This window comes from Pinus tabuliformis, chromosome 5_2 (assembly GCF_031772625.1).
Source record: "Pinus tabuliformis cultivar Carrire ecotype Pingquan chromosome 5_2, CPIR1, whole genome shotgun sequence".
Classification (NCBI taxonomy): Eukaryota; Viridiplantae; Streptophyta; class Pinopsida; order Pinales; family Pinaceae; genus Pinus; species Pinus tabuliformis.
The window spans coordinates 489056575-489075852 of NC_142306.1; positions in this window are offsets into that span (position 1 = coordinate 489056575).

Genomic DNA, 19278 nt, shown 5'->3' on the forward strand with positions numbered 1-19278 from the left:
TTCTTGCATTCATAGAATAATTTATGTTATTTAGGTTAAATCTTGCTTTGTTACTTAGGTTGTTTTTGATGATTAAGATAGTTGTTCTTGCTTCAGGTTGATTTGATATTTTGGTAACAGAAAAGATCCACAAAAAGGCTACTAAGTAGTCCTTGATCTCCTTTCTCCCTCCTTGGGACCATGAATTGAGACCAAGGCACTCTTGCTGCCACAAAAACATTGTTTTTGCTTTCCAATGCAATTGCTGGTGTTAGATTTTGAGTTGGAAAAGTTGATATCAGTTGTGTTTCCATGCTTAGATCTGTTCTTTCTTAGCTTCCATAGCTTTCTTGCATAACTTCCTGTCCATCAAGTTCTTTTCAGCACTTTTCTGTTTTCTAGGTCAGAATTAGGTCAAAAATAAGTAAAACTCTGTTTTCATAGTTTTTGCTTGGGTTAGTTTTGAATAGAAGTGTGCAGATCACCTGTAAGACACTCCATCCTATCCTTCCTCCATCATACAACCTATTCCAGTCCTTTTCTCAAGGTTTTCAATACTCATTCAGCCACACCTTCTCAAACAACCCTAATTTCTACGTTTTTGTGCAAAATCACTTCCTTCACCTTTGAACAACTCCAACCATGTTCTTCACTCCTAAGCTTCATTTGCAAGGTCTAGACCCCTTAAAATCTCTATCCATCCTTAATTTTCTTTTTCCCACCATTTTTCCTCCAAACTTTCAAAAATCACTTTTGGCCTGCTCCTGTAGAACTTCCTGTAGATCCCCCGTAGACTTCCTGTAGAAGTTTATGTGAGAAATTTTTCGAGATCTAATCACCATGGAATTATCCAGAAGGGTGCTAGGGACTCCTTAGGTCCTCTACACACCTTCCCCATCATCTGTAACAACCAAATCCATCTCCTTTTGCCACCAAACATCTGCACAGTCAAATAAGTTAAATCACGACCATAATAATTCTGCATAAAATTGCTCAAAAGTACAAAAAGATGGTTCTTCCACATTTTCCTTCAGAAATAGCTTAAGTACATGCATTTCATCTTGACAGTAGTCCATGGCATCCATTTCAGTAGTTTCATCTCTTTTTCTTGCAAAGGTAGGGTTAATGGGTAAAACTAGGGTTTGCTAGGGTTTGCGTTTCCTTTCAGCTTTCATCCTCTTTCTGCATGTAGAATAGCCCTTTTGATATTAGCTTTCTTCCATCACAATTAAAATCTTCTTTTGAGAACTCATAGAAGTTGGCTTGAGCTCCTACCAAACTTGTGCCAGTTGATCAAGTGACAGCCTGCAGTAAGAGCTAGTACTTGTGCATACAACACTGTCGCTTCCAAGTTTGTTATGAACTACCGGGTTGATAAAAGTAAAGAAGGGAGTCCCGGGAGTTGCGGCATCATTGCTGCAATACTGGAGCCCACCATCATTTTGGCACCATTGCCAGGGAAATATTAGAGTATTTGTGATTACTGATTTTCTTCTATTTTCTACTGCAACATTTTGCTAAGTAGTTTATTTCAGCAAGAGTAGATTAGACATTTCTTGCTTTCATTTCATTTCAACAAGCGTAGACTAGACATTTCCTACTTTCACTTAAATTCTGCAAACGTAGCTTAGCATTTCAATTCTACAATTTCAATTTTGCAAGCGTATCTTAGCATTTCAATTCTGCAACATAGATTAGCATTTCAATTCTGCAAGCATATATTAGCATTTCAATTCTACAATTTCATTTCAGCAACATAGATTAGTCATTTCCCGCTTTCATTTCAATTCTACATTTTTCATTTCAACAAGGTTTATTGTAGTTATTTGCAATTTTTTGTTCATTCAATTTCAATTTTGCAGGTACGAGCAGAAAAAGAACCACAAAAAGCCTAAAAAAAGAGATTCTCTTTCATGCCTCGTAGGAATAGAGACAATTCAGGAAAATTCCTACCCAACACCCCCAACACATCACTAAGTCACCCTTCTCTCTTCTTTGGTGGTAGTGATCTAGAAGAACCTATAGGTAAACCTCCAGAGATATACGAAGATCCTATAACAGAAGAAGCACAAGAAAACATTCCTCCTAAGACCATGGCTGAACACAGAGATAGTATAGGAAATGAGGAGAGAATAGAAGGCACCTTTCCCATCTGAGAGACCAATGGGGACACAAAGATGAAAAACATAAGTCCCTCAGCCTTACCTCACTTCCATGGATTTACCACTGAAGACTCTAATACCTTCTTGTTTGAGTTTGTTGACCTTTGTCGAACCTATGACTATGCAGAAGATGAGCAAAAGTTGAAACTCTTTCCCTCTACCCTCAAGGATGCAGCACTACGCTGGTTCATGGGGTTACCTGGAAACAGTATCACAACTTGGGCTCAGATGCAACAGACCTTTAACAACAAATACCAGGATTACTGTAGGTCAAAGGAAACAAAGGGAGAAATCTTTCGGATGACCATGGGAAGTGATGAATCTTTAGAAGACTATGAAGAGAGGTTCCAGCTCAGTTATAAAAGGGATATGTGCACACTTGACCCCGAATCTCTGAAGCTAGTTCTACTCCGAGGAATACCTGAAGACCTTCTAGACACCCTCCATTTGCTAGTTGGGGGAGACATCTACTAGTTACCTTATGATGACATAAAGACTATGTTTAGAAACCATTCTAGGGTAGCTAGAAAAAGAGGTAAGGGAAGTCAAATTTTAGCCAGTACCCCCTTATCCAAAAACAAGTTTTAAAATCAGATGGAAGACCTCAAAAGTGAGATGAGACAAGCCATTTCTGTGCAAATGGATACCTTTCGAATCCAACAAAAGCAAGAGGAAGCTGAGAGGGCTTTGGCCATCTTTTGTTCCAAATTCACTAGAAATCACCCTAGGAACGAATGTCCATTACACTCTGTAGAAGTGTGCTTTGTCTGTGAAGCAGACCACCCTACAAATCAGTGCCCATCCTTACCCGAATTTAAAGCTATGTACCAAGGGGCTGAAGGAGCTACTAAACCACTCTACTTCATGAACCAAAGGAGGCCACATGGACCTAGAACTTACCAGTAGGGAATGCAAGGGACATCTCAGACTTATTACAACCCCAATCAAACCACTCACATACCTTCTTGGGGCCCCCCTGCTCATCCTTCCTGGTCCACACCCCCTCCTTGGTCATATCCATCTCAATACCATACTCAACCTACCGCTCATTCGTTTCATTCTCATGTTCAGCCACAACCTCAGTGGAATGCACCTCATCAGGGGTGGAGGCCCCAATACAACTCTCCTCTCATTCTTTTGCCTCCACCACCTGCTCAACCACAACCATTACCTCCTGCTCCTCCAAGACAACCCCAAATACCTGCTCAACCAAACCCGAACCCCAATAACAAATAGGCCCAAAAGGTATATACTGGAGAAAAAACATGCCCTACCTATGCTGTGGAGATTTAGGAGATCAACCTACGATCTGGGAAGGTCCTCCCAGACAGCCAACCTCCTAAGGAGGATGAAGAAGAGAAACAGGAAAGTGAACCAAAAGTCATTCCACCCTTTCCTGAGAGACTAACTGGAACCACACAACCAACCCCAGAAGAAACTGAACTTATGGGAGAACTAAAATAGTTATGTGTAAAAGAACCCCTTCTCCAAGCCATAAAGGATGTGCCCATATACAACAAGATGATCAAGGAGAATTTCTTTAAACACCCAGGCAGGCGAAGGAGAGATGCCCTAACTATCAATGTCATATGACAACTATCCAATTTGATGTTGGGGTAGGTAATTTTTCTGAAATATCTAGACCCTGGGAGTCCAGTAGTCGATGTCCACATCAGTGGCACCATAATCCCCCATACATTGATCAATCTAGGGGCTGCCATTAATGTGATGACCAGGGACACTATTCTTAAGCTCAACCTTCAGGGCTCCCTAAGAAATACCTCGACAGTACTACAGTTAGCAGACTGCTCCACCGTGACCCCCGAGGGGATTGTGGAAGATGTCATGGTCTCTATTGATTCCTGGGAGTACCCCACTGATTTCTTGGTTCTCCAACCAAAGGAAAAGCTCACTGGGTATCCTCTCATCCTGGGAAGACCTTGGCTAGCTACTGCAGATGCCTACATCAGCTGCCAAGCTGGGAACATGATAATCAAGAATGGGCATATGTCCAAGCAGCTAGTCCTCTATCCTCTTGCCCAACCTCTACTGTAACATGATTTACCCCTCTGGCTGGAAGAAGAAGATGAGGATGAAAGTCTACTCCACACCAGTGTGTACAGTAGAAACTACCATGGGGGTCCACAAATTGAGGATGATCTTATTGAAGATTTGATTCAAAATCTGCCCCCCAATGAGTTGACATTGGAAGAGTTGGTGGAAGAAACCCAAGCCAATGCTTTAGTTGATCTCTGTGTGGCTGATCCGACCCCTCTTCGAGTTAAGAATGCATAATTTGGCCCAAAAAGAACCCTGAGGATCAACTTAGCCCTATCCACCTCTCAGGAGCAAGAGCTGTGTAGCTTATTGAAGAACCACTTGGATGCTTTTGCTTGGAACTATAAGGAGATGAAGGGAGTCCACCCTTCTATCTGTACTCATCACATTTACATCAAGGAAGATTGTAAGCCGGTTAGGCTGCCTCAAAGGAGGATGAATCCAGCCCTCAAGGAAATTGTCAAAGAAGAACTGCAAAAGTTGCTGGATGCAGGATTCATCTACCCCATCTCTGATAGTGAATGGGTTTCTCCTTTGGTGCTAGTGCCAAAGAAAAATGGGAAGTGGAGAATTTGTGTAGATTACCGAGAACTGAACAAAGCCACCAAGAAGGACCATTTCCCTTTTCCTTTCATATATCAAGTGTTAGATGACCTGGCAGGGAAGAAGTTTTTATCTTTCTTAAATGGGTTTAGCGGGTACAACTAGATCCAAATCAGCCCAGAAGACTAATATAATACCACTTTCACTTGTCCATGGGGTACCTTTGCCTACCAGGTCCTTCCCTTTGGGTTGTGTAATGCTCCTGCAACTTTCTACAGGGCAGTACTGAGCATATTTGCTAATCTGGTTCATGATTCAGTGGAAATCTATATGGATGACTTTACCCCTTATGGTTCCAACTTTCAAGAAGCATTGACTAACCTGGGAAAAGTTTTAGCCAAGTGTATTGAAATGAACCTATCCCTCAGCCCTGAAAAATGTGAATTCCTAATGACTGAAGGGATCGTGCTAGATCATACAATTTCTCAGCAAGGATTACAGGTGGATCCCAACAAGATTGCTATCATCCAAAGGGTCCCACCTCCTCAAAAGGTAAGAGATGTTCCAAGTTTTCTAGGCTTAGTAGGGTATTATATAAGATTCGTTAAGGATTTTAGCAAGCTAGCCTCTCTATTTTTTGTTATTTTGGGGAAAGATGTTGAGTTCATATGGACTGAAAACTGTCAAGAGGCCCTGGATGCTTTGAAAGGTAAGTTGGTAACTGTCCCAATCTTGAGAGGTCTAAACTGGGCCCTATTTTCCACATTCACATAGATGCCTCGAACAAAGCTATAGGAGAAGCCCTAGGACAAGTTGAAGAGAAGCTACCATATGCCATATACTTTGTCAGTAAAAACCTGTCCAAGGAAGAATTAAACTACACAGTAACCGAAAAAGAGCTCCTAGCTGTAGTCCATTCCCTAAACAAGTTCAGACACTACATCACTGGTTATCAAACATTCATACACACTGACCATGCTGCAATTAAGTATTTGATGAATAAACCAAATGTAAATGCTCGTATCATTAGATGGTTACTTTTGTTGCAGCAATTTGATTTGACTATTGTTGATAAGCTTGGTAAGGAAAATGTTGTTGTTGATTTTCTGTCTAGACTAGATCTGCCTGTAGGTGAAGAAGGAATGGTGGATGATCAAATGCCAGATGAACACTTATTTGCTATTTCAGTACTCTCTCCATGGTTTGCTGATATAACAAATTACTTGGTTTCAGCACAGTTTCCGCCACACCTATCCTCAAAAGAGAAGAGTAAGATTGTGAGGAAAAGTGCCCCATTCACTTGGATTGGGGGCAACCTATTCAAACTTGGCCCAGATCAGATTTTGAGGCGATGTGTCAGGGAGGAGGAAGTCTTTGACATCCTCTTAACCTGTCATGATGGACCTTGTGGGGGCCACTTTGCAGCAAAGAGGACTACTTTCAAGATTTTGTAGGTAGGTTACTATTGGCCCACTCTTCATCAAGATGTTAGAAGATACATCAGCCAATGTGACCGATGTCAAAGGATGGGGAAACCGACTCCAAGGGATAAGATGCCCCTGCAACCTCAAGTGACTTTCGAGCCACTTAAGAAGTGGGGCATGGACTTTGTGGGTCCTATCAACCTTCCTTCAAAACAGAAGTATTACATCATTATGTGCACAGACTACCTGACAAAGTGGGCAGAAACAAAGGCAATCAAAGCAGCAACAGAGGAAAAAGTAGCTAAGTTTTTAAGGGAAAATATCTTCTACAAGTTTGGCTACCCAAGAGAGTTAGTTACAGATCAAGGGAGTCAGTTTACCTCCAATTTAGTTGAAGACCTACTGACACACCACAAGATTAAGCACAAAACTTCCACCCCTTATCACCCCCAAGCAAATGGACAGGTGGAAGTCACTAACAGAGCTTTGGAAGAGATTTTGACTAAGGTAGTGAGCAGCAACAGAAAAGATTGGGCAGACTGATTGGTTGAGGCCACTTGGGCCTATAACACTACTTGGAAGACTACCACAGGTTTCACACCCTATGAGCTGGTCTACGGGAAGAAGGCTTTGTTGTACATAGAATTTGAATATAGCACATTAAGGCTGGCAGCTCAACTGGACCTAGACCTCAACCATGCACAAAAATAAAGATTGCTTCAGCTAAATGTATTAGATGAACAAAGAATGCAGGCCCTTCTCCACTCAAAGGTATTCCAACTTCAAAGAAAAATATGGCATGACTGACACCTCAGAGAGAAACAATTTTAGCTGGGAGATTGGGCGCTGCTATATGACTCAAGGTACAAGGATTTCAAGGGCAAGCTGAGAACCAGATGTTTGGGACCATACACAGTAGAAAAATGTAATGACAATGGTTCAGTCCTTATCCAAATCATTGATGACGAAGCCATCCCCATGCTCGTCAATGGGCATTGATTGAAAATCTACAAGAAGCCCCTTTCTAAGCAGGAGTTCATTGAAACTCTGGGTAAATCAGTGCTGGTAGTGTAGCAGGTCCCTGTCTCCACTCCACCCACACCTTGAGCAGAAAAATAAAATAAAATAAATAAATAAAAAATGAAATAAAAGCTCCCTGGGTGATAACCTCTTGGAGGCGCCCAGGGCAGGCAGTGAGGGTGAAAACCTCCCGGAGGCGCCCCTGCTGTCTCAAAAAAAAGAAGAAAAAATGAACCTAATTTCTTTTGAATAAATTGCAGGTTGCAGGAAGGTCATTGTAGGTTTTGGGAGGATCACACAAGACAAAGACAAAGGACATGACCAAGCTGCATGCATCCCTCACAGTCCATTCCTCCATCACCGCTACCCTTTCCCAAGTTTTGGTCTCATTTGGTCTGAAATCTTGCATCCTACAGGAAACTCTGTATCTTCTATAGGAGGATCTTGTATAAGCTACAAAAAGGCCAAAATCAATCTTAGAGGAGGACCTGAAGGTTGGAAATATGTCTATGAGGCCTATGGACCTCCCTACCTCCATCCATCACCCTATATCACATTCCCATCTCTGTACATGTTCATTGCACTCATTTTTCTGTCCCTGCACAGTCACACACAGAAATTTTGTTTCCGTCATGCTGCAAACAATTTTTTTTATGACAAATCAAAGCAACAGCCTTTTCACTCACCCTACCTGATACCTTCCATCTATGATTCCTTGTCACCCAAGACCCTCGTCAGCATTTGTATCCCTACTTAGATACTAGCTTGAGTTTCAGAAGGAGAAGAAGCTATAGGAAATCCTATAGGATTCCTATTGCAATTGATCCCCCTAAAAAGCATACTCAAAAGACAGGGTCAAAAAAGTAAGGCATATGAAACATGCAAGGAGCTTTGTTTGAACATGAGAACATCAGCAAAAGCTCAAGGCCAAGTATGCAGAGAGCAAGTAGCCACAACAGTGAAGAAATGGTTTCCAAAATCTGAAATATGCATAACATGGCTGCGAATGAGTAGGTAAGTGCCTAAACCTATTCCTCAATTACATGAATCATATTTCAAGGCTGCATGACTATGGGAATGGTTACGATTGAATGGAATCGGTGGCCAGTTAACTAGCCACCCTCGTTCAGTTACACATCCTCGTGGAATTCAAACGAGCCCCGTCAAATTCAAAACTGTTGATCAGATACGCAGCCAGCACGTGTGGTATGTCCATTCAGGAGAAAACAGTCGGGACTGGTAGTGGTGGTGGTGGATAACAGTAGTAAGGGAGGTGATGGCGGTTAGTCAGAATACAGAAAAATTATGACCATGACGTAGGACCAACGGTCCGGATGGGGATAACGTACCCATCTGGCCACCTCATCTCCTCACCATGAATCACGCCAACAGTTAAAAGACAACTGAGTTGAGGCCTTCACCACCCTTTGTCCACTTTGCATTCATGACATTCTTAACTAGAGTACACACCACCCACTTCCAGAGAAACTAACCAGTCGTCCTCCTCCAGTTTTTTAAACCCTCCCACTTATCAGGCTCTACAGGAGCACTGTTTCATTCTACAGGAGCCGAGAGATTTCTACAGGAAAGGCAGAGAACAGCTCTGCAGAAGGAAAACCCAGGATTGTCGTCAAAATTCAAGCTCAAAACAAGGATGGATTGGGAAAACCTCTCTTCATATGACTTGTTTGAGTAGGGTGGTGAATTAAACATGGCATTAGATTGAAAAAAGAGAGCGAGTTTGCTTGCATACTGAAAAAAAGAAAGTGGAAGTCTACTTGTGTATTTTTCCTGAATCTACACCATTTTTATTTTCTTCTTTGCATCTGAAATCTCCTCATACATTTTCAAATTCTCCTATAAGGAAAATACATGCAACAGTAGAGGCCATCCTGTGTGTGTGAAAAGAAGAAATGAATTTGCATATCTATCTACTTGCTAAAAAAGAACCGATGTCCTTATCCTCTGTCTTGTAAAAAAAAATATTTTCTTTTCAAAAACAGAAAGTCAAATTCAAGATAACAGTAGTTTAAAAACAGGGGAATTATTGCAATTTGATGTTGTAAGGAGAAGCACACGGGGAATTCCTTCTTTGATCTTAGAAAAAGACAGAATTTAGCTATCCTCTGTTTCAGTGTTGATTAATTTTTCCACCTGAGCATTTCCAGGTTAAAACGCAAAAAAAGAAGCACCCAACACCATGCCAGGAGGATTTATGAGGAAGGAGCCCTTGGACTCCAACCAATTACATGAGCACCCTGAGGTGGTGGCCCTTTTCACCAGGGAATATTGGATTATTCTCTTCGATAGAATACATGGATATGATGATGAGGTAACTGAAGAATTTCTGATGGCCCTAAAACCCCATTCAAAAACTCATGCCATAGTCAGCATTCGGGGTCTGTCCCTAGAACTCACCCTTGATTTGATCAGTCAAATTACATGCCTCCCTCCTAGGCTCCCCTAGAGTAAGAAGGAAAACTCACTGGGACAGGTGGCCAAGAAGACATTTTTTCAACCGGGGGAGGATCCTGTAGAGGATAAAAATGGGGTCAGGAGGACAAGCTTGCCTCCTCCATGGAATGAAGTTAGTTACTAGATAATGAAGTATATCACTTGTGAGGGAAGGTTCAGCATTGTGTATGGTTATCACTTCAGGTTACTACATGAATTGAGGTATGGAATAGATCTGCCTCCAGTTAAAAAGCTGAGTCTCCCATATTTCCTCCTCCAGTCTCTAATAGAATGTAGTACCAAGCTAAATGCAGGAATCCCAGACCAGTTGGCCCACCATGGGCTCATCAAACTATTGGTAGAAGATGCCTTACATACCTATACCATTCCCATAGCTTGGGACATTTTCAAAAATATGTCCAGAGATGATGATATCAAAACTTTGGTTGAGGATATCAGCCCCTCTGGCAGTCAGGAAGAGGAAGAGGAAATTGAGGAAGAAGGGCATGAAGAGACACCACACATGCAGACAGTGGAAGAGCAAGAAATAGAGGAGGAACAGGAAGCAGAAGAGAAACTTGAAAAACCCACAATAGAAAAGAAAACCACCCCAAATACAGAGAAAAGGAAAAGAACGGGAAGTGAGAAGAAAAAGCCTAAGAAATTCTGGAAGGGGACTGCCACAAGCAAGATAGGAACCCAGAAAGAAAAAGAGAAGCCATTTCCAGAAACAGCAGAAACACAAACAGAAATAGCAAGCACGGAAAATACAACAGAAGATGAAGGGGAGCAGTAGGAAGAAACATCCCCTGAGATATTGGCAAAAGAAGCAGCAGCTGTGCTAGCTGCATTAAGCACTCCAACAAAACAAAAAGGAAAAAGAAAAAGGGAAACCTCAATGTATTTTAAATCTAGAATGAGCCCCAAGATAAAGGTGGGAAAGCCCCAGCCTCCACCAAAGGAACCTATCATAATCACAGATACACCTGCTGAAAAGAAGGAGGATTACCCCTCCAAAATATCTATCACTTATGAGAGAGGAAGTCCAAAAACTTCCACCTGGAAGGAGAAAATCAGACTGCTGGACACCAAAATAGTTCTACAAGAAGCTAAGACTTCTCTACAGGAAACGTTGTCCAAGCTAAAGGAGACTGAAAAATTGGAAGAGGAGGTAGCAAAACAATCACAAGAAGAAGACAAGACTGAGGAGATACCTGAACCAAGCCCTCAGCCTAGTTTGGGCTCATATTACAACTTGTTAGAAAGTGGGAAGATCATCCCACAGAAGTTTGTTGTACCACTTTTCTTTGCATTGGAATAGGAAAGGGTTAGGACTCACACTTGGATGAGAATTGCTAAATCCAAGGGAGTTGCAGACATAGGCCACCTGGAAGAACAGCTGAAAGAATTAAGAAGAGAGTTGGCAATGGTGAGACACACTGAGAGCAGTAAAAGAGCCCAGCTGTAGGAGGAAAATGCACTGCTGAAAAAGCAGTTACAACAACAACAAACTCAAAAGACAGACATGACACAAGTTTCTGAAGAGCAACAACTACAGGAAGGTCCCCTAGCAGGACAAGAAATAGCACAAGAATAGCAGCCAAGGGAAGAGACACAACCTAATATAGAAATATTGATAAAGCAGCAGCAAGAGAGGGAGTCTCAAGCAGCAGCTGAAATACTGATGCTGAAATAGCAGTTGCAGGAAAGAGAAGCCCAGATGGCTTGCATGGTCAGCTGGGCAATGGAAGCCTTGCAATGTAGACAACTGGCCAAATCTTATGCATTGTAACTTAAATACCAATGGCTTCAGTTTCAAATCGAAACATTGGCCCAAAGGGGCACAATCCCTTTCCAACATTATGGTCAATTTATGCATCTGTGTGACACTAGTCTGGCTGAGGACAAGGCTAAATTAGCAGAGTTTTATTTACATAATATGGCACTCCCTAGCATGAACTTTTGGGACCCCAATGCTACATTGGGAGATGCACAACTCATGGCTATGGCTTCCTGGATGAGCCATGAGGAAAAAAGGGCAGTGGAAGTTCAACAAATCATGGCCAAAGAACTGAATGAGCCCCTGATAGTCAGGGAAAAACCAGAAGACCCCTTAGCCCTAGTATATGCTCATCAACACCTTGCCAACAACTCTCAAGTTCTCCCAGATTATGTCGAAAAACAAGCGCAAGCCATCGCCCATTTTGAGGACATGGAAAGATTATTTGGTGATGATTGTCTTCATGATTGTATGAGGAGATGGAATACACTATCCTATAGCTTGAAGATCAGGGAGTATCACTCCCCAACCAGAATGAGGGAGGCTTTGGCAAGAGTGCCTCTTTATAAACAGTCAATGCAAAACCTGAAGGCCAACTGGATTGGCCTAAAGTTCAGTCCTCCACTACTCTTAGGACTACTGGAAGGGGTCAAGGAAGAAGAAGAACACAAGAAATTGGAGGAAGTAGACAGAAAGGTAGGTTTTCATGACAGAGAAGAGGACATCACCTTAGAATCATGGGATGTCAGGGAAGTAGTTAAGGCCATCAAGGATGAAGAGCTGGATTAGTTGCTCAGAGGATGAGCAACCCATTCAGCAGGGGGGTGATGATGAGCCCCAAAAATGGGTAACTATATGGGCTCATTTTGCCTATTATTCTCATTTAATCCACCATTATCCATATTTTTATGCATGCTTTTAAATATATTTATGTTAATTGAGTGAATGGGGATAGTCATTTTACCACAAAGTCTAATACATGCTTATTGCATATTTTTGGACATTTTTGGACAAAGATCAGAAATTTATGAGTAGATTGGCAGCCAAATTCAAAGAAACAAGGCTGAGGATTTATAGGAGGGGTGTCTCCTGCACTAAATGACCCCTTCCTCAAGTTCTCCACCAACAGCTCAGAGTTCAACAGCCCACCAGAGATGATTTCAAGGGGCAACCGAGCAGGTCTAGTGAAGTGGCTGTTATCTGCAAGTTTTGGCAACCGAGTTCCTAAAGTTTAGGAGGACTATTGGGGTCCTAAAATTGTATAAATAAGAAGGCCTCAGGCCTCAGTAGGTTAGCTATTGAACAATGTATTTTTTCACTTTAGTGCAGCTCTCATTCAGCTCATTTTCGAGCTCTTTCTATAAATAGTTTTGTGACATGACTATTATTTTTTTTATCAATGAAGATGAATTCATCCTTGAACTAGAACTGATATTGCTAAGGGGGCTATAGCTCTTGGGGTTGGGCCCAACCCAAGTGCCTCGTACCTCCTTCTTGTATTTATATGTGTTTTTCTTACATTCATAGAATAATTTCTGTTATTTAGGTTAAATCTTGCTTTGTTACTTAGGTTGTTTTTGATGATGAAGATAATTGTTCTTGCTTCAGGTTGATTTAATATTTTGGTAATAGAAAATATCCACAAAAAGGCTACCAAGCAGTCCTTGATCTCCTTTCTCCCTCCTTGGGACCATGAATTGAGACCAAGGCACTCTTGTTGCCACAAAAACACTGTTTTTTCTTTCCAATGCAATTGTTGGTGTTAGATTTTGACTTGGAAAAGTTGATATCAGTTGTGTTTCCATGGTTAAATCTATTCTTGCTCAGTTTCCATAGCTTTCTTGCATAACTTCATGTCCATCAAGTTATTTTCAGCACTTTTCTGTTTTCTAGGTCAGAATTAGGTCAAAAATAAGTAAAACTCTGTTTTCATAGTTTTTGCTTGGGTCAGTTTTGAATAGAAGTGTGCAGAGAACTTGTAAGAAACTCTAGCCTATCCTTCCTCCATCATACAACCTCTTCCAGTCCCTTTCTCAAGGTTTTCAATACTCATTCAGCCACACTTTCTTAAACAACCCTAATTTCTACGTTTTTGTGCAAAATTGCTTCCTTCACGTTTGAACAACTCCGACCATATTCTTCACTCCTGAGCTTCATTTACAAGGTCCTAGACCCCTTAATATCTTTATCCATCCTTCATTTTCTTTTTCCCACCATTTTTCCTCCTCCAAACCTTCAAAAATCACTTTCAGCCTGCTCCTGTAGAACTTCCTGTAGATCCCCTGCAGACTTCCTGTACAAGTTCATGCGAGCAATTTTTTGAGATTTGGTCACCATGGAATTCTCTAGAAGTGTGCTAGGGACTCCTTAGGTCCTCTCCATCTGCAATAGCCAAATCCATCTCCTTTCGCCACCAAACATCTGCACAGTCAAATAAGTTAAAGCACAACCATAATAATTCTACATAAAATTGCTCAAAAGTACAAAAAGATGGTTTTTCCACATTTTCCTTCAGAAATAGCTTAAGTACATGCATTTCATCTTTAAAGTAGTCCATGGCATCCATTTCAGTAGTTCCATCTCTTTTTCTTGCAATGGTAGGGTTAATGGGTAAAACTAGGGTTTGCTAGGGTTTGCATTTCCTTTCAGCGTTCATCCTCTTTTTGCAAGTAGAATATCCCTTTTGGGATTAGCTTTCTTCCATCACGATTAAAAGATTCTTTTGAGAACTCATAGAACTTGGCTTGAGCTCCTAGCAAACTTGTGCCAGCTGATCAAGTGACAGCCTGCAGTAAGAGCTAGTACTCGTGCATACAACACCGTCACATCCAAGTTTGTTACGAACTACTGGGTTGATAAAAGTAAAGAAGGGAGTCCTAGGAGTTGCAGCATCATTGCTGCAATACTGGAGCCCACTAATATGTAGATTTTTCGATTCTATAAACACACAAAAATTTACAATTAAATGGGCTCCTCTGATTCAAGCCACTTCTAACTTTGAAGTAATGTGTTGGGCTACTATCTTGTCCAATAATATTGCATCCAAAATATTAAAATATAGGCAAAAGCATAGTGTCTCAGAAAGAATCGTACTGACTTTTTATATGAGAGCCTATATTATGGATTCCATTTGTTTTTATTTTGATCTTCCTTCAATGGGATGGAAATGGACACTCCAATACCCCACACCAATTCACATTTATCATGATATTTTATGGGAATTCAAGTACCAACCTCATTTTTATAGAATTTGCAATAAGGTCATGCTGCCTTTATAAAAAGCCATTTTTTATTGAAACCCACCCAGATTGTCTCAAGAAGCTACAATAGGCTTCACTGCTATTGGTAGTTGGTTTACTGAAGAAAATTTCACTTATGTTAGATTTTTTGGACTCCTACGGGCCCCACATGTTCTTCCTATTTATGTTCCCAATAAGATTTTGGCCCAGGAAGTTTCCTATCATACCATAGGTCATGGTATAACTAAAGATTTGAAGGACTCCAAAAAATTTATTTGGACACCATTTCCTATTCAATGTGGAGTATATTCTCTTGATAACTACAATCATGCTATCCTAGAAATCAAGCAAATCAAAAGCATGCATCTCCCGACTATTCCTCCCAGACAGTATGACCCCAAAAAGGTCATTCATAATTTCACTACTTAGGTTAAAAATAAGGCCATTTGTTCATGAACCTGACGATTTTGATGATTTATTTGAAACAAGTGAGTCATATAGACAGGTGGAACATTTAGCACAAATTTGGCTGGGTCCTGATGATTTTGTCTTATTTCAAGTGTATAGAAATAAAAATCTACAGAAACTACCTTCTAAATGCCTAATTGCTTTATAGTCAAAATTGCCTACAGGAAAGTCTTTACCATCATCTTCAAAAGAAACGAAAAAGACACCCACTACTGCACTCACAAAGAAACAAATAGAAGATTAGTGAGCTCGATAAAGTCTAGGATTAGTTCAATAAAGAACTAGATAATGCACGGGAGAAAGAAGTCTAGGATTTAGTCACAATGGAGATAAAAAAGACTCCTGAGAACAGTAAGGAAAAGCCTCCTGTAACGGAGTCATTAAGTAAAAAAATGGATAAAGAAGTTATCCGAATCCCCACCTCCGAAATTGTCCTCAAAGTAGAAGAGATTCTGTCTCTTTAAATATTTTACAGTCCTGAACTCCATGTTTTTGTGAGTCGGTAAAAGAAGAAAAGAGGAATGGAACATTTGCAGGAACTTCTTCCTGGAAGATTTCCATTAGATGTAGTATGGAAAAATTATCAAGCTAAATCATCTGTTGATTTAGCTAAGCTTTCACAATATGTAGGAGTCTATGCTATGACCACCATCTTCAGAGCCACTAAAGTTCAACAACTAGTTAAACAAAAGGATGAAAAAATGTTCTAATTAGAACAAACAATACTGAATTCAAGACATGATATGGAGCAAGAATGGTAATGCAAGTTGTGAAAATTACAAACTGAGTTTGATCAATTAAAATTTCAAAATGAAGCTAACATTAAAAGCCAAAATGCATAGATTGACCATCTTCAACTTAGAATAAGTTAGATTCAGAAGGACACAGATATTGAAGGATTCAAAAAAGAAGCTGGAGAGATCAATGCTCTCCTAGCACAACAACAAGTGAACTTCTGTAAGAAGTTAAAGATCATCGTTGACCTCTACAAAAAAATGACTCATTGACTGATCAAATGTTTGAATTAAGAACATACTATGAAGATATAAACAACAAGATCTTTGATTTCATCACTTGGCAGGACAGTTTAGATGGAGTAAAAGAAAATCTCCCACAAAGATCTTGTTTGTATGGATTTGGATATTAGAATGAAGCAGACTAAGGAAGCAATTTACATATCAAGAGACCTAGCAGGCCAGATTACCAAAATTGCTAAAGAAACTCTTACACATGTTAATCTTATTATTGGGTGCCTAGGATAATGCTTGCTAGATACTCAATAACTCATAGAGTATTGGCATAAAAAATCAAAAGAAAAAGAAGATAACATCAAGAAATTATCTAAGTTAAATCTTGAATATCATCAACAGTTTTTGGTAAAACCCTATGGACAATGGTTAGTTCTTCACAGCCTTGTTAATGCAATTGAGTACATGCTCCCACCTCTTTCAGATGCCTTGTTTGTTGGACAGATGTGGATGAAGCCAGCTCATCCCCCATAATTGAAGCTGATGGAAGCTTTTGATAGGTTGTGAGAACAAATGGGAGAACAATCAACTTTTCATCTTTAGTGTCTTGTTAAAATGAAAGTTATTTTTATCTTTTTGTTCCTTTTTTCGAGGAGTGTTTGTTTCAACCTCCTCAACAAAATTTGCATTTTATGTTTTCATAGTATGACTTTTATTTATAAATGCCTTCTCATGTTTTTAAAGAAGGGGTTCAGAATATTTGTAAGAAGACTCAAGGAACTTGCACTACTGTATTTCTTTAATAATTTTAATAGAAATGTTGGGCCAAAGATTGTCTTCTTTCATAAAAAGAGGATTGATATATGTGGTACTATTATCTTTCATTAATTATATGTTCTATTTTTGAAAATCAGTTAAATTTTATCACTGTTTTATTATATGAAATAACACAACTCGATTAAGCATTATTTAACTACTGCAGAATGGTATTGTTATCTTTAGTTGTATGTATAAAATGGTATAATTTTTATGTGATATGTGCTTAATAAGTAAATTGATTAACTATTTAATCAATTTAATTATCTTTAATTTGTTTTAATTCTTTTAAATGTTTGATTATCTATATTGTATTTCATTTTTAAAGAAATATTTATGAAATCACATATGCAAAGTTAGTTATATCCTGGGAATCAGATAGATAGATATAGATTTATTTATTTTCATTCATATTTATTCTATCAAATAATTTTCACCCCATCTAAATCACACCCAAAAATCCATTATATATTTGAACGAGAAATTGGTCCCTATATCCCCAGTCAGAACCGCTATCCCAAACGGAAAAGGAACGATATTCAAGTTCCTTACCAGGTGGTTTCCCCGATGTTGAGGCAAAGACATTCAGAGGCTTCAACATAGCCATAACTCCCCCTGCACATGACATGACTATTAGGACAATTAGTAGAGTGAAGAAGCAGAAATAATTCCTAATTTTTGTCTCACATATTAAGAGGAATCGAGAGGAAGTGGCTTTGTAAATAAGTTTGCAACTGTTCCTTTGAAGGGACATATTCCAATTTTACGTTTTGTTCAAGCACCTATTCTCTTAGAAAACTATATTTGATTTGAATGTGTTTTATTTTTGAGTTCATGACAATATTTTTAGAGATACTTATGGCACTGGTGTTGTCATAGAGAATAGGTACAAGTTGAGGAAAAATGACTTGAATATATTGCAACATTTGGATCATCCATAGAAGTTGAGTACAACAAGATGCAACATATACATATTCTGCCTCAACATTAGATAAATTGATAGAAATTTGTTTCTTAACTAAGAACTAAGCTAGGTCCCAAATAAAATGCTCCTCCATTAGTACTTTTACGATCATCAACATTACCTGCCCAATCTGCATCTATGTAAGCATGGAGTGCGAATTCCACGTTTTTGGGATACCATAGACCAAAGTCTTGAGTTCCTTGCAAATATTTGCATATTCTCTTAACTATTTGGAGATGAGTTTCCTTAGGATTTGATTGAAATCATCCTATTGTAGAAAATCTGTGATAGGTTAACCCGATAATGCAATATCTATCAAAGTAGAATACTATAACCTACTTCTACTATCAATTTACAGAAGCTTAAAGATCGAGCTGAACATTATAACCAGAAGAAGAAGAATCAACGACACAATACACATGAAAATACTTTGGTGAAAGTCTCAGATAAAAACCCCACACTATTGTATTATCACATGGTGGAAATACATAGGAATTATACAAAGCCTTAGCTCTCACAGCTAGCCAGATCTCAGTACAATCCTCACAGATGCTCACAAGCAATCTTGGCTTCTCTCTAGCCTTCCTCTCTACCCTCCCTCCTATTTCCTTGCGTTTTTCCTTGTGGATGATTAGCCTATTACCAAGTCGAAAAATAAGCCTTCAAAACTGTGCAATCCTCAAGGATGAATCCTTGATTGCATGCATGAGTTTTCTCCATGAGAAAACACATGTAACTAATAGTACACTATCCTTGAACATTAATCTCAACTAGTTCTTTCTCAGAATAAACATGCATGAGTTTCTGATGAGAGAATCTTCAGTTAACTGGAGTAGCACTAGCTGAGTGCATTAATGCATCAACTGACTATTAACTCACTATTTGTTCCTCAAATAGTTCAGAACTAATTTAACTGGACTTAACTTAGTAAACTGAGTTAACTAATTACAACTCAAATATAACTCAATCTTATCTCCTTAATTTATGGGATAACTCTTTCATGACTTCAGAAAGACTTCTAACTTGAATTTCTCCAACTAATTAATTTAAAATTAATTAATTAATTATTTCCAAGTAGTTGTTAAGACTATATTCGATTTTAATTCACAATTTAATTCAAGGAAAAATTAAATTGGAATATTCTTGTTGCCATATTTCAACACTCCCTTTCAACAAGAAAGGGATTATCTGCCACCCCGATCCTGTCTTTATGGAACTCGAATTTACACTTTGACAATGCCCTTGTCAAAATGTCAGCATCTTTCTCCTCTATCAAAATATACTGTAGCAACATGATCCTCCTCACTACACAGTCTCTAAGATGATGATATCGGATGTCGATGTGCTTGAACCTATCATGAAATACTAGATTCTCAGAGAGTTTGATACAACTCTGATTATCA